The sequence below is a fragment of the Mytilus trossulus genome, chromosome 14 (assembly GCF_036588685.1).
Source record: "Mytilus trossulus isolate FHL-02 chromosome 14, PNRI_Mtr1.1.1.hap1, whole genome shotgun sequence".
Taxonomy (NCBI): Eukaryota; Metazoa; Mollusca; class Bivalvia; order Mytilida; family Mytilidae; genus Mytilus; species Mytilus trossulus.
Genome location: NC_086386.1, coordinates 34,456,725 through 34,475,219, shown reverse-complemented (window position 1 = coordinate 34,475,219; position 18,495 = coordinate 34,456,725). Strand labels below are relative to the sequence as shown.

General features: G+C 31.4%; 1 long non-coding RNA gene across 1 annotated transcript; it reads right to left on the bottom strand.

Moving 5' to 3' along the window:
- Nucleotides 1-6,869: 6,869 nt before the first annotated feature.
- Nucleotides 6,870-18,495, bottom strand: LOC134696271 (uncharacterized). Its single transcript, XR_010102921.1, has 3 exons — nt 18,305-18,495; nt 7,816-7,865; nt 6,870-7,347 (listed from the first exon to the last, which is right to left on the bottom strand). It is a non-coding gene; the product is annotated as an uncharacterized LOC134696271 (long non-coding RNA).

Genomic DNA, 18,495 nt, shown 5'->3' with positions numbered 1-18,495 from the left:
CAATAAATCATGTTATATTATGTTCTTAGATACTTTATGTCATTTTTCCTTCTCATGCTTGGGGTTCTTTGCCAACATGGGATACTCCTAGTGAAGTGAAAAATGCATATCTTTTTTTAACCTTTTTTCTAACATGTGTATCTGTAACAACTAGAAATTTCAGAAGCAGTTTTAATATGCCTTTATACTTGATTACCTTTAAACTGAATGTAGCTCCTAGTTAAGTTAGTGTTTAGAATTCATTTTATAGGGGAGTCATAATCAGTGCCAAACAATTATTATTGATGGAGTTATTCCCCTTGGAAATATAAATCATATCAAAAATTGCATGGAAAGCTTTTTCAAATCTACATCATTCATAGGATTGCTACGAAAGTCATATTGAAGGTTTATCTTAGCAATAATTGGGGTTAGTTTGAAATTCATTTCAATTAATCCACTATTTCTCCATGAGTAATGTCCCTTGGAAATGTAAATTATATAGGAAATTGCCTTACACATGTTTTATATCAAATACACTTTTGGCAATTACAGAATGATTTTACAACAGACTAAACTGGATTGATTTTAACCTTCTCACTTTCTGAATGTGTTAACCCCAAGTTTTCTACACTAATGACATGGCTGGTTTTCTCCTTTGAACTAAATTATACAATATGGTATGTGTTTTGCCATTTTTGAAAGTCTCCATTGGATAGTTATCTTCTTGATATTCATACCACATTTCAAGTGTTTAATTTTTAAGCATGTGTGAAACAATGTTAAGTTGAAAGATTACTTCTAGATTTTCTTCATGTATTACAATAACACATGATATGGGTATTCTTCCATGACCCAAAATAAGAACATGCACAGCAAAAAGAATATGCTTCATTTGTATGAAGTAAAATAACAAAATTACAAAGCTCCTAGGAAAAGCAGAAACGGAAAGTTCCTGATCAAATGGCAAAATCAAATGATAAAATACATGAAATGAATAAACAGCAACTGTTATATTCCTGACTTTGTACCTGCATTCTTTAACGCAAAAAAATGGTGGATTTAACCTGGCTTTATAGCGCTTGTATGACTGTCACATCAAATTCCATTTATGTATAACGATGTTTGAAAAAAACCACAGACATATTTGGTATACCACCTGTCTTTTTACTGAAAGGGTACAGACATTTTCAGATGTAGAAATTGGTGGCTTTAACCTGGTTTTATAGCTAGCTTAACCTCTCAGGTGTATACAATTCCATTATATTGACAACAATGTGTAAACAAACTTACATAAAAGGTGGGTCGTTAATCCACTTAAACCTATATGTATTGCATGTGTTCTAAATGAATTGTCTAATTGTTAGGTACGTTAGTATGTTTTGTCTGTGGTTCTCCTTCACAGTCTGAATGTATTGTCTGTGGTTCTTAAAAGTAATCTGAATGTAAATAGTCTGTGGTTCTAAAAACAGTCTTTGTATTTCGGTGGTTGTAAGATACATCTACAGTTTTTTTTTATTGTCTGCGATTCCCATATACAGTCTGTAAATGTTTTGTTTATGGTTATGAGATGGTAAGAGGTAAAGGCAGTTGGTATTGTTCTGGAGTCTGGGAACCAGCTTGTATCAGCCGTGATTCTGAGTATCTTGTTTGTTTGTATGTACTGAAACTATTAAAGAGTTGACACAGTTGATTAGCTGAAACTTGTTTGTTACTCAAAAGACGTTATCTCATGATTTTGATAATAGTTGGCAATTTATTATAAGGTGAATATCAAATCCCGAAAGACATAAGCCGAAAGAATTGATCTCTTCATATTAGCATTGAGAGAATCAAGTGTTAATTATTCAAAGCAAAAAATATCACGAAGGTACCGGTAGATATTTTAACGTTTTGTAGTGAATGGAATCTACACGGTCGTTACTATCTTTTGATAATACACTTTTGTTCACAACAACACACGAACAAATCTAAGAACAATGTGGAAATTTTTTTTTAAAAATTAAACTACAGTCATGCGTTTTAACTTTATTTGCCAAACATTAATATACAGTTTTCATGGAGAAACTATATAGCTTACATGATATCATCATGGGTCTTTATAAGTATATGTGCCATATTCATCATTTTCCTGACCGAAGAGGACATGCTATTAGTTGCTGATAACAACTGGCTATTTTAAAAAAAACCTTTAACCTATGAAATAGAAATGAAGTACGCAAATCAAGAAGTCACAACCATCAATCGATTCGAAGGGAACATACAGGAGATGCAGTTATTTAAAACCTCCAAGAAGTTGAGCTTTAGAGAGGCGATCGATATAAAAGGGACTTACAAACTGAGAAGTCGAAAATAGAGTGACAACATCAGGTATAAAAAAGAAAAAGACCAAATCACAAACACAAACATCAGCATAAAAGCACATAAAGACTTAGCAACACAAACCACACAAAAAATCTTCACTAAACATATCTTTTTCCGTGGGTGGTTTAGAATGATTGAAGAAATACTGATATTTGTTAATACGAAGAAATACTGATATTTGTTAATACTACATACAAGATACAAGATTTGAAGAAGTTTTCGATATATTTTTATGTTGGTTTGCATTCAGTTAGTCAGTAATAATAGAAATGGACGTAGCATTAACACATTTGTTTGACTAAAAACTACATTAGCGTCTGTCCGATGTTCAGATTTATAAACATATTTTACAATGGGATGAAGAAAATATTTTAATTTCTTAAATGTTTCGATGAATGATGATACTATATAAACTATAACCCGTTGATCTTAAAGTTTGATGTGGAAACACCAGTTAAAATATGATTTACACCTATAATGTTGGACTTTTCAATACCATGTTGAAAAAGTGTTAAGTGCTTTATGGACACTTGATATAACTGTCGCATAATTGATTAAAAGTTACTCCTCAACTTAGACCAAGTTTGTCTGCTATTTAAAAAATAAGGAAAACAGTCTGAAACAGCGAATAAAATTGAAGCAACATCGGTTATTTTGAAGACAATGCCTTTGTTCATTTTTATCAATGCGACTGAGAGAACAGCCTTTCGTGAAATTGTGTATTAACTACTAAAGATTTAACCTTATATTTATAAAATAATTGAGATATTTTATTAACAGTGAATACAGGTTCATTTAGGGATTGCTGTATATGTGTTTAAAGTCCTATGACGCATGTTTCGTGTAAAGTGCCCATTCAGTGTATAATATTTAATTGTTATATAGTTTATTGCTGTTGTGTGTTTTAAGAGACTTGCAATTATAAGTTGTCTTTTATCAAAAGATATGTCCTACTGCATGCATTTTAAATTGTTAATGTTTATAAATCATTTTTATATAAGAAAATGTGGTTTGAGTAAGATAACTAGAAAAAATTACATCCAAGTTTAACCAGATTAAGTGCATACAGATTTTTTTTCAAGTAATGCCAAAACGAATTTGCCTTAAAGATAACTCCAATTATATTTTGAGCTTGCGTGCCAGTTAATTTCTGGCTTTTCATGGGAATATTACTGTATCTCCAAGTGTAAAGTATACGCTATAACAAATCTGATAAAAAATGAGATGCTAAAAGATTATATGGTTAAGATCATGAGAAAGTTTAATTTATTGTAATATATGGTTTTAGAAAATTATGTGTAAAATTTCATATAATATGGTTAAGATTATAAGAAGGTATAAATCATTGTAATAAAGGATTTTTAGAGTTTGTGGATAAAAATTGGCAAGAATTTGTATAAACCGCAAAATCCTTTTCACTATAAAAATCCTTAACAATGTGTATCTCTCAAATAAACCTATTGCAAAATACGTTCATGCTTCGGCAAAGAAACCCACATACAGTTCTGACCCAAAAATCTACTAGCATATAAATTGCACTACAACATTAGAGAGTAAACATTATGCCAAAAGATTATTACATTTCGGTTAGGAGTTTTGGAGCAGATGGTGATCATTACAATGAGTAAAATAATGAGCAGATATGATGAAGCGCATGTCCCACAAAAGTAAATACAAAAACAACTTGCAGATAAAGACACAGATAAAGAACTATCGATTTACGTTTTGTGGTGGTGCAAACATAAACGATACGATAGTTTGTGCAGATTCACAAATTCTAACCATAATCTTGCAATTTTTATTATATCAAATGTACACAAAGGATTGTAGGTGTTGTTTCTCGAATTCAAGCACATACTGCCTACTGTATAAATGTACATTGATAGATTTCAATTATACCTAAGTAGCTATATTGCTCCTGAAGTCGGTAGACTCCCAAATGTGTACCTTTACAATAAAGGTTGTGGTTATCCTTGTGAAATTGTTTAACATATAATCCCTTATTTTAATGATTTTGTATTATCATTGTGGCATATATCAAACTCATTCGTTCAGTGTATATATTCACGTTTGTGGTAATATGTCCTTTGATTAAGTTAACCCATTTTAATTCATATTTTATAGTGAGGTTTTATATGTTGTGATGTCACACTATCGTTCATTTAAGGGTTAAGCTTGGTACCTTGGTATCAAAACATTTAATTCCACTGCATTTGTTTTTTCGCCTGTCCTAATGAGATACCTGATGTTCAGTGGTTGTTGTTTGTTGAAGTGGTTCATAAGTATTTCACGTTTTTTTCATTTAAATAAGACCGTTTGTGGTCCTGTTTAAATGGTTCACACTAATGATTTTGGGGCCCTATATAGCTTGCTGTTCGGTGTGAGCCAAAACTCTGTGTTGAAGACAGAACTTTGATTTATAAATGTTATAATTGGTTACTTTTACCACTTGTTAATTAGATGGAGAGTTGTCTCATATCACATCTTCTTATATCTATTTATGAAGGATTGTAGATGTTCCTTCTCAAATATCACCACTTACATCCTCCTAATTATAAACAAGAGTGCACACACTGATATATCTCGTCTTCGTTACTAATCATTGGTATTATGTTGATAGTCCTAAGTAAAAAGCTTTATTACAACTGTCACATAAACTTAACATTAATCAAGATAGCTAAACAAAGACCAATGAACCATGAAAATGAGGTTAAGGTCAGATGAACCATGCCAGGCAGACATGTTCAGCTAACAATGCTTCCTTACAACAAATATAGTTGACCTATTACTTATAGTTTAAGAAAAATAGACCAAAACACAAAAACTTAACATTGTGCAATGAACCGTGATATTGAGGTCATGGTCAAATAAAACCAGCGGGACTGACATATAGATCATAATATATTTCCATACACCAAATAAAGTTGACCTTTGGCATATAATATTAGATAAAAAGACCAAAACTTAAAAACTTAACTTTGACCACTGAACCATGAAAATGAGGTCAAGGTCAGATGACTTCTGCCCGCTAGACCTGTACACCTTACAATCATTCCATACAACAAATATAGTAGACCTATTGCATAAAGTATGAGAAATTAGTTATCAAAACAGACCAAAACACAAAACTTAACTATAACCGCTGAACCATAAAAATGAGTTCAAGGTCAGTTGACATCTGCCAGTTGGACATGTACACCTTACAGTCCTTCCATACACCAAATATACTAGCCCTATTGCTTATTATATCTGAGATATGGACTTGACCACCAAAACTTAACCTTGTTCACTGATCCATGAAATGAGTCGAGGTCAAGTGAAAACTGCCTGACAGGCATGAGGACCTTGCAAGGTAAGCACATCCCAAATACAGTTATCCTATTATTTATAATAAGAGAGAATTCAACATTACAAAAATTTTGAACTTTTTATTCAAGTGGTCACTGAACCATAAAAATGAGATCAAGGACATTGGACATGTGACTGACGGAAACTTCCTAACATGAGGCATCTATCTACAAAGTATGAAGCATCCAGGTCTATCACCTTCTAAAATATATACCTTTTAAGAAGTTAGCTAACACCGCCGCCGCAGCCGCCGCCGGATCACTATCCCTATGTCGAGCTTTCTGCAACAAAAGTTGCAGGCTCGACAAAAAAGAAGATATGGTATGATTGCCAATGAGACAACTCTCCACAAGAAACCAAATTGACACAGAAATTAACAACTAAAGGTCACAGTACGGACTTCAACTATGTGCACAAACCACAGCTTTATAATTTTCCTGGAAATATTTCATATTTCTGTCATTTCTTATATGTCATGCAGTCGGTAAAATACAAAATGTGTATGAAGGATTGTAGATTTTCCCTCTTAAATATCAACACTTGCAGCCTACTGTATAAATGTTCTTGGAAAAATAATCCTTACTAATAAACCTATTTTATCCCTTACAGTTAGTAAAATATCAAATGTGTATGAAGCATTGTAGATGTCATCGTAGTTCGACACTTGCAGCTACTGAATAAATCTTCATGGAGAATATCATCCATAATAGTGTACCTATATATATATCTCTCCTGCAGTTAGAAAAATACCATAGAACTGTGTATGATGCATTGTTGATGTTCCCGCTCAAATAGCAATAGTACACCCTACTATGTAAGTGTCTTTTGGATATTTCACCCTGACTAAAGTACCTATGTATGTCTTATAGTCGGTAATATATAAAATGTGCATAAAAGATTGTAGATGTTCCCTCCGGAATAATCTGAAAAATTTCGGAAACCAATAACTCTATTTCATGAGTTTAATATACAACCATTTCAAGATATTCCAAGTCTCCCTATCATAAGACTGTTTACAATTTCTTATTATCATCATAGACACAATATTTAGTTCTTGTCAATAAAGTGATGAAAAATTTCATTATATATATAGAAAAGCAATCATATAGCAATTGTTGCTGGAAAATAATCACATTGATATTAAGTAAAAGTAATAATAAAATTTTAGAACTTTTTATTTCATGAAAATCAAACCTACATAACATAGAACGAAGGTTTCAGAAAATTAAACATATTGTACAATTCTAAATATTCCAATATATAAATGCATAAACAACGTAAATATATTCTTAACTACACAATACAACTGCTTTGATTTGTATTCAAACAACCAGGAATCTGTTTACTTTCACCTTTCACCTTTCAGATAACATTTTATACATGTAAATAAATTCTGTGTTTGTTACTTTAACGATAACCATTTTCCAGTAGTATAAAGTTTATGCATTTTAAATCAGTGTAGGTCTTCAATATACAAGACCACAGTTCAGTTGTCCTCCACATTGCAGATATTTTATCCAAGGACAAATTACAATATCAGTTAATTATAACAAAAACACAAATCTAAGTGCAGTAAAATAGTCTCCCCTATTCTGTAAAGACATTCTTGTTCTTATTCTTTCTTAATTGTGTGGCCAGCACTAAATCTTGATTAACCTACAAAATAATATATGGTTCAGTTGAATAAATAATTAGTCTAATACAAAACAAAATTTAAATGTCTCAAACAGTTGACATTTATTTTCCATCTGAGAATAAATAGGAGTGTTTCATCAATGCAAAGACAGAAAATAATCCCCAGATTGTATCAAATTGTAAAATTTGTAATGCAGAAATATAATTCTTTTGTGAGATCAATCATTTAAATGAAAAGTTCAAATCATTTTTTTCATTAGAAATGCATTTCAAAGAACCATGATTTACCTTTTTTATAAAATGTCAATATAGGGAGAAAACAAGGCTTAATCATAACTATTTCTTTTTATCTAGTATTGGTAATAAGAATGTGTTGGTGAATATGTAAACTGTGATGATTAAAATATAAAGTGTTGTGATAGACAAACATACTAAAGTAATAGACAAACATAGTGTGGTGATAGACAAATAAATAAAAATGAAGATTACCTTTTCCTTTTCTTCTATTTTCTATCTCTCAAATATCTAGTTTCCTTTTTCTGAAAAAAAAATAACAATGATAGGTGTCACATTGAGTAATTTTTAGTTTAAAATCTAAAAACACATAAACAGATTTCTGTACAGAAAAGTGGATTATTATTATGCTCATATCCACTTTGAAATTGGTATAAATAGGGTGCTTTGAGAGATATACCCAGTGGTGTGATAGACAAATTGAGGTGAAAATATAAACAGTGAGGTGATAGATATTTTGAGTGAGGTGATACATATAAAATGAAATGATTGATTTACAAAGTGAGGTGATTGGTATTTTAACTAAAGGCACAGGTGTATATAGTGTAGTGATATACATAGAGATTGTGGGGGATAGATACAGAGATCATGGGGATAGATATAGAGAATGTGGTGATTGATATATAAAGTGAGGTGATTGATAAATAAAGTAAGGTGATAGGTTTTTATTATGTGCAGATACACATAGACTTTCGGGGTACATATAGAATATAGGGATAAACAAAGAAAGTGAGGTGTTTGTTAAATAAAGAAAAGTGATAGCTGTTTATAATGTTGTGATATACATAGAAATTGTGGGGGTCGATACAAAGATCATGGAGATAGATATAGAGAATATGGTGATTGATATATAAAGTGAGGTGATTGATAAATAAAGTAAGGTGATAGGTGTTTATTATGTGCAGATAAACATAGACTTTGGGGTGGATATAAAATATGGGGATAAACAAAGAGAGTGTGGTGATTGATGTATAGCATGTATAAAGTGAGGTGATTGATAAATAAAGTAAAGTGATAGGTAATTATTATGTGCAGATAAACATAGACTTTTAGGGTGGATATAGAATATGGGGATAAACAAAGACAGTGTGGTGATTGATGTATAACATGTATAAACTGAGGAGATTGATAAATAAAGTAGAGTGATAGGTTTTTATAATGTTGTGATATACATAGAGATTGTGGGGATAGATACAATGATTATGGGGATAATTATAGAGAGTGTGGTGATTTATATATTAAGTGAGGTGATTGATAAATAAAGTAAGGTGATAGGTGTTTAATATGTGGATATATACAGAGAGACATTTGTGGTGGATATAGAGAGTATGTGGATAGATATAGAGAGTGGGGTGATTTATACATAAAGTGAGGTGATTGATAAATAAAGTAAGGTGATATGTGTTTAATATGTGGATATATACAGAGAGACATTTGTGGTGGATATAGAGAGTATGTGGATAGATATAGAGAGTGTGGTGATTTATACATAAAGTGAGGTGATTGATAAATAAAGTAAGGTGATAGGTGTTTAATATGTGGATATATACAGAGAAACATTTGTGGTGGATATAGAGAGTATGTGGATAGATATAGAGAGTGGGGTGATTTATACATAAAGTGAGGTGATTGATAAATAAAGTAAGGTGATAGGTGTTTAATATGTGGATATATACAGAGAGACATTTGTGGTGGATATAGAGAGTGTGGTGATTTATATATTAAGTGAGGTGATTGATAAATAAAGTAAGGTGATAGGTGTTTAATATGTGGATATATACAGAGAGACATTTGTGGTGGATATAGAGAGTATGTGGATAGATATAGAGAGTGTGGTGATTTATACATAAAGTGAGGTGATTGATAAATAAAGTAAGGTGATAGGTGTTTAATATGTGGATGTATACAGAGAAACATTTGTGGTGGATCTAGAGAGTATGTGGATAGATATAGAGAGTGTGGTGATTTAAACATAAAGTGAGGTGATTGATAAATAAAGTATGGTGATATAGGTGTTTAATATGTGGATATATACAGAGAGACATTTGTGGTGGATATAGAGAGTATGTGGATAGATATAGAGAGTGTGGTGATTTATACATAAAGTGAGGTGATTGATAAATAAAGTTATGTGATAGGTGTTTAATATGTGGATATATACAGAGAGACATTTGTGGTGGATATAGAGAGTATGTGGATAAATATAGAGAGTGTGGTGATTTATACATTAAGTGAGGTGATTGATAAATAAAGTAAGGTGATAGGTGTTTAATATGTGGATATATACAGAGAGACATTTGTGGTGGATATAGAGAGTATGTGGATAGATATAGAGAGTGTGGTGATTTATATATTAAGTGAGGTGATTGATAAATAAAGTAAGGTGATAGGTGTTTAATATGTGGATATATACAGAGAGACATTTGTGGTGGATATAGAGAGTATGTGGATAGATATAGAGAGTGGGGTGATTTATACATAAAGTGAGGTGATTGATAAATAAAGTAAGGTGATAGGTGTTTAATATGTGGATATATACAGAGAGACATGTGTGGTAGATATAGAGAGTATGTGGATAAATATAGAGAGTGTGGTGATTTATACATAAAGTGAGGTGATTGATAAATAAAGTAAGGTGATAGGTGTTTAATATGTGGATATATACAGAGAGACATTTGTGGTGGATATAGAGAGTATGTGGATAAATATAGAGAGTGTGGTGATTTATATATTAAGTGAGGTGATTGATAAATAAAGTAAGGTGATAGGTGTTTAATATGTGGATATATACAGAGAGACATGTTTGGTGTATATAGAGAGTATGTGGATAGATAAAGAGAGTGTGTGGTGATTTATACATAAAGTGAGGTGATTGATAAATAAAGTAAAGTGATAGGTGTTTAATATGTGGATATATACAGAGAGACATTTGTGGTGGGTATAGAGAGTATGTGGATAAATATAGAGAGTGTGGTGATTTATACATAAAGTGAGGTGATTGATAAATAAAGTAAGGTGATAGGTGTTTTATGTGGATATATACAGAGAAACATTTGTGGTGGATATAGAAAGTATGTGGATAAATATAGAGAGTGTGGTGATTTATACATAAAGTGAGGTGATTGATAAATAAAGTAAGGTGATAGGTGTTTAATATGTGGATATATACAGAGAGACATTTGTGGTGGATATAGAGAGTATGTGGATAGATATAGATAGTGTGGTGATTTATATATTAAGTGAGGTGATTGATAAATAAAGTAAGGTGATAGGTGTTTAATATGTGGATATATACAGAGAGACATTTGTGGTGGATATAGAGAGTATGTGGATAGATATAGAGAGTGTGGTGATTTATACATAAAGTGAGGTGATTGATAAATAAAGTAAGGTGATAGGTGTTTAATATGTGGATATATACAGAGAGACATTTGTGGTGGATATAGAGAGTATGTGGATAGATATAGAGAGTGGGTGGTGATTGATATATAAAGTGAGGTGATTGATAAATAAATTAAAGTGAAAGGTATTTAATATGTGGAGATATACATAGAGACTGTTGGTGTAGATATAGAGAGTGGGTGATAGATGCAGAGATCATGGGGAAAGATATAGAGAATGTGGTGATTGATATATAAAGTGAGGTAATAGGTATACAAAATAAGGTGATCAGTGTTTATTATTTGAAAGTTTGCATAACTCTGTGGGGATAGAGAGTATGAGGATAGATATAGAGATTGTGTGGTGATTGATATATGTAGTGAGGTGATTGATAAATAAATTAAGGTGATATGTATGTTTATTAAGGTGGTAGATTAAATATAATGTGGCGATAATCATAGAAACTGTGGGAAAGATGTAGAAAGTCTGATGATGATCAAAGAGAGAATGTGATTGATTTATAAAGTAAGATGATTGATTAATAAAGTAATGGAGTAGGTTTTATAAAGTGAGGACATATACATAGAGACTGAGGAGAAAGATATAGAGATTGTGGGGATTGATTTCAAAAGCATGGGGATAGATATAGAGAGTGTTGGGATAGATATCGAAAGTATGTGGATAGATATATAGAGTTTGTGGTGATTGATATATAAAGTGAGGTGGTGATTGATATATAAAGTGAGGTGATGGATAAATAAAGTAAGATGATAGGTGTTTATTATGTGGGGATATACATAGAGACTGTTATGATATATATATAGATAGATAGATATATGAATATGTGGTGTGAGTGCCAATGAGACAACTCTCCATCCAAATAACAATTTAAAAAATTAAACCATTATAGGTCAATTTAGGGCCTTCAACATGGAGACTTGACTCCAAATTACTAGTGTAAAACCATTCAAACAGGAAAACCAACAGTCTAATCTATATAAAAAAAAAGAAACGAGAAACATGTATAAATTACATAAACAAACGACAACTACTGTACATCAGATTCCTAACTTACGACAGGTGAAAAATTTTGCAGCGGGATTAAAAGTTTGAATGGTACCAAACCTTCTCCCTTTTTCTGAAACAATAGCATGACATCACAACATAGCAAAACACACAATAAAATATCAATTGGTAGGCTTAACTCAGTAAAAAAATAGAGGCTATTATGATATAAATACAGACAATTATGATATACATAATGACGACTGTTGGCTTTGGAATGGAGAGTGTAGTGATAGATAATCATAGTATGGGGATAGTTATTGAGAGTGTTGGGATAGATATGGAGAGTGTGGTGATGAATACAGTGACTGTAGCAATAGTGGAATATATCAACCAGCACACTATATATATCTTTTATTGAGTATCACTTTCTAAAAAAACTTTACCATCACTATTGCTGAGTGAGAATAGTATTAAGATATATACTGGCTGGTGACAAGTATTGGTGGTGTTGTAATTGATTTAAACAGTGCAGTGAGGTAATAGATACATATATAAAATGTGGTGAAAAAGTATTAACAGTGAAGTCAATAAGATATTTTCAGCGAGGCCATACATATATAAAATGAGGTGATAGATATATAAAGTGAGATGAAAGATATACATAGTGTGGTGACAATGCACAGTGGGTGATATTTATATAAATTGAGGTAAAAGATATACAAATTTATGTGATAGGTATACAAAATGTGATGATAGATACATAAATTAGGTGACATATGAACAATGTGGTGATAGATGTATATAATTTGGTGATAGATACATAAAGTGTTTTGACATATTAATAATGTGATAGATATATAAAGTGTGGTGATAGATATATAAAGTGTGGTGATATATATATAAAGTGTGGTGATAGATATATCAAGTGTGGTGATAGATATATTAAGTATGGTGATAGATATTTAGAGTGTTGTGACATATGAACAGTGTGATGATACATGTATATAGGGTGGTAATAGATATACAAAGTGTGGTGATAGATATACAAAGTGTGGTGATAGATATATAGTGTTGTGACATATGAACAGTGTGGTGATAGATGTATATAGTGAGGTGATTAATATATTAAGTGTGATGATAGATATATTAAGTGTGATGATAGATATATTAAGTGTGATGATAGATATAAAAATCGTGGTGATGGATATATAAAATGAGGTGATAAATATACAAAGTGTGGTGATAGATATACAAGGTGTGGTGATAGATATACATTGTGGTGACAGATGTTTAAAGTTAAGTGGAAAATATGTAAAGTTTGGTGATAGATATATAAATTGAGGTGATAGATATATATATGTATATACAGTGAGTACATCAATATATATAGCTATAGTGAAGTGCTTAATATATTAATTGAGATGATAAATGTATCAAGTAAGATGATAGATATATGAAGAAAGGTGGAAGATGTATCAATTGTGGTGTTAAATATTTACTCAGGTCATTGATATATCAATTAAGGTTTAGATATAAACAGTATGATGATAATTATAGAGTGTAGTGATTGATATATACCGTGAGCTGATAGTTAGGTGATAGGTGTTTATAATGAGGTAATACACAAAGGGACGTAGTGATAGATATTGAGAGTATGGTAAAAGATAAAGAGACTGTATACAAAATGTGATGATAGATACATAAAATTAGTTGACATATGAACAGTGTGGTGATAGATGTATATAATTTGGTGATAGATACATGAAGTGTTTTGACATATGAATAGTGTGGTGATAGATATGCAAAGTGTGGTGATAGATATGAAAAGTGTGGTGATAGATAAATGAAGTGTGGTGATAGATATATTAAGTGTGGTGATAGATATTTAGAGTGTGGTGATAGATATATAAAGTGTTGTGACATATGAACAGTGTGGTGATAGATGTATAGTTGGTGGTGATAGATAAACAAAGTGTGGAGATAGATATATATAGTGAGGTGATAAATATATTAAGTGTGATGATAAATATAAAAAGTGTGTTGATGGATATATAAAGTGAGGTGTGATAGATATACAAAGTGTGGTGAAAGATACATAAAGTGTTATGACATATGAACAGTGTGGTGATAGATGTTTAGTTGGTGGTGATAGATAAACAAAGTGTGGTGATAGATATATATAGTGAGGTGATAAATATATTAAGTGTGATGATAAATATAAAAAGTGTGTTGATGGATATATAAAGTGAGGTGTGATAGATATACAAAGTGTGGTGAAAGATACATAAAGTGTTATGACATATGAACAGTGTGGTGATATATGTATATAATTTGGTGATAGATACATGAAGTGTTTTGACATATGAATAGTGTGGTGATAGATATATAAAGTGTGGTGATAAATATATAAAGTGTGGTGAAAGATATGTTAAGTGTAGTGATAGATATTAAGAGTGTGGTGATAGTTATATAAAGTGTAGTTACATATGAACAGTGTGGTAATAGATGTATATTGGGTGGTGATAGATAAACAAAGTGTGGTGATAGATATATAGTGTTTTGACATAAGAACAGTGTGGTGATAGATGTATATAGGGTGGTGATAGGTATACAAAGTGTGGTAATAGATACATAAAGTGTTTTGACATATGAATAGTGTGGTGATATATATATAGTGGGGTAATAGATATATAAAGTGTGGTGATAGATATATTATACTGCAATCAGCTAGTTTACTGTACAGATAAAGCTATACGTATAAACGTTAGCTTTATACGTCAATGAACCCAACTGACCTATAAGCCCCGCCTCCTTATTGTATTTCATCAACAACATCACGTCACGACCATGGCAACGTAAAGTAACAATGGTCAAACTTTTTTCAATTTAAACTTTTATGTCTTCAAATTGGTTATTTATATATCATGTTTATCAAATGTTATTAATTAAGTTCATTTTCCCTTTCTAATTCCTTAATTACGCCAATGTCTTACCACCTGGACTACGCTCATAGGGAAATACCCCAAAATGGTACCTCAAGAGGGAAATTCCAAACACTTTTTTTAACAATTTTTGTTACATGTTTTTTTCATTTTTTTATTTTTTTTTACGATTTCAGTATAAAAACAATATACGTATAGTGTCTTGAAATATGAAATTTATTTGTATTCGGCACGAAACGGGAAAATGCTGGGTAGAACCTCGCATTTTCCCGTTTCTAAGCCTCATACAAATAAATTTCATATTTCAAGACACTATACGTATATTGTCTAATTAAGTGTAGTGATAGATATTTAGAGTGTGGTGATAGTTATATAAAGTGTTGTTACATATGAACAGTGTGGTGATAGATGTATATTGGGTGGTGATAGATAAACAAAGTGTGGTGATAGATATATAGTGTTTTGACATAAGAACAGTGTGGTGATAGATGTATATAGCTTGGTGATAGATATACAAAGTGTGGTGATAGATGTATTTAGTGAGGTGATAAATATATTAAGTTTAATGATAGATATATTAAGTGTGATGATAGATATAAAAATTGTGTTGATGGATATATAAAATTAGGTGATAGATACATAAAGTGTTATGACATATATGAACAGTGTGGTGATAGATGTATTTAATTTGGTGATAGATACATAAAGTGTTTTGACATATGAATAGTGTGGTGATAGATATATAAAGTGTGGTGATGGATATATAAAGTGTGGTGAAAGATATGTTAAGTGTAGTGATAGATATTAAGAGTGTGGTGATAGTTATATAAAGTGTTGTTACATATGAACAGTGTGGTAATAGATGTATATTGGGTGGTGATAGATAAACAAAGTGTGGTGATAGATATATAGTGTTTTGACATAAGAACAGTGTGGTGATAGATGTATATAGGGTGGTAATAGATACATAAAGTGTTTTGACATATGAATAGTGTGGTGATAGATATATAAAGTGGGGTGATAGATATATAAAGTGTGGTGATAGATATATTAAGTGTAGTGATAGATATTTAGAGTGTGGTGATAGTTATATAAAGTGTTGTTACATATGAACAGTGTGGTGATTGATGTATATTGGGTGGTGATAGATAAACAAAGTGTGGTGATATATATATAGTGTTGTAACATAAGAACAGTGTGGTGGTAGATGTATATAGGGTGGTGATAGATATACAAAGTGTGGTGATAGATACATAAAGTGTTTTGACATATGAATAGTGTGGTGATAGATATATAAAGTGGGGTGATAGATATATAAAGTGTGGTGATAGATATATTAAGTATAGTGATAGATATTTATAGAGTGTGGTGATAGTTATATAAAGTGTTGTTACATATGAACAGTGGGGTGATAGATGAATATTGGGTGGTAATAGATAAACAAAAGTGTGGTGATAGACATATAGTGTTGTAACATAAGAACAGTGTGGTGATAGATGTATATAGGGTGGTGATAGATATACAAAGTGTGGTGATAGATATATAGTGTTGTGATATATGAACAGTGTGGTGATAGATGTATATGGTGAGGTGATAAATATATCAAGTGTGATGATAGATATATTAAGTGTGATGATAGATATATTAAGTGTGATGATAGATATATTAAGTGTGATGATGGATACGAAAATCGTGGTGATGGATATATAAAATGAGGTGATAAATATACAAAGTGTGGTGATAGATATACAAGGTTTGGTGATAGATATACATTGTGGTGACAGATGTTCAAAGTTGAGGGGAAAATATGTAAAGTTAGGTGATAGATATATAAAGTGAGGTGATAGATATATAAAGTGAGGTGATAGATATATAAAGTGAGGTGATAGATATATAAATAAAGTGAGGTGATTGATATATATATATGTATATATAGTGAGGATATCAATATATATAGCTATAGTGAAGTGCTAAATATATAAAGTGAGGTGATAAATGTATCAAGTAAGATGATAGATATATGAAGAAAGGTGAAAGATGTATCAATTGGGGTGTTAAATATTTACTCAGGTCATTGATATATCAATTAAGTTTTAGATAAAAACCACAATTTTTATACGTGTGCATGTAAACATATATATATATATCTGAATCTGAAGTGGTATATATATTAAGTATGGTGATAGAGAGATAAAGTATGGTGAAAGAGAGATAAAGTTAGGTGATAGATATTGTAGATGGTGATAGATATATATTGTGCTCAATAATGAAAAATATATACAGAAAGATCTAAATTAAACACTGTTGGTGTTAGGTATATATACAGTGTTGTACAAAGTGGCGATAAATATATACTGTGGTTTTAGATATATACAGTGTGTTGATAGATTTATAGAGTGGTGATAAATATATAGCAGGGTGATAGATGTATACAGTGTTGCACAAAGTGGTGATTAATACAGAATGGTGATAAATATATAGCATGGTGATAGATATATTGTGTTGTACAAAGTGGTGATTAATACAGAATGATGATTAATACTGAATGGTGATAAATATATTCAGTGTGTTGATAGATGAATAGAGTTGTGATTACTGTTATAATTGTCATTTGGCAATTTTTTTTTAGGGTTATTCATTAAGACAGAGGTACCAAGATTTCCCGGGATAACAAGTATCGCCCTCATACATGACCGGGGTAGGAGGAGTCCTGATTTCTTGGGCTTAAAAACATGAAATCCTGAGATCCCGAATTTAAATCCTGACATCCCGACATCCCGAAATTCAAAAAAAAATTCCTGGATCCCTAAATAGTCAATCCCGAAAAACACCTGATCTTGGAGTCCCGATAAAGTGGGTCTCATTGATGTCTAAGCGTGACATGGGATTGCCAATTTATTTGTAAGCATGACACGTGAAAGTCAAATTATTGTGTCATGAAAACGGGAAATGAGGTCTTGCGGGACCAGGGAAATGACAAAAAAATGAGAATTGCTTACGTATGTAGTGTAAGCAAGATACGGGAATCTGATAAAACAGTAAGCGGGATCCAGAATCGGAACACCCTAATGAGACCCCTGATAAAGGTCCTATCCCCCTCATACATGCACGATCCATAATAATCTTTTTAAAACTTTCTGGACTCCCCAAGAAAACATTTCGGCCACCTCCTATGAACACTGACCTGACACATACATATGAAAAGTATTAATTGTCCGGCTCTTTTGAACCAGATCACATTTTGTACTTGGAAAAGGAAAAAGGGGGGGGGGAAGCCTCCTTTCCTTTAAAATGTTATTTTGCATTTAAAGATGATGTATGTTTTCATTGTTACAATGCATTATTTTTCATACCTTTCACATGTTTTTTTTACGTTTTAGAAGTTATGTGTGCTCTTAAGGACGAGAAAGAGAGCCACTTCAGCAACTGAGCAAGTGTATTTTCTTTCGCAGATAAAATGTAAATAGATGCGTACAAATCTATCTCCAAATAGAAGATTTTTCAAAAATGAAAGTAGGAAATTCGGTGGGCGTTTCTTGCGCAT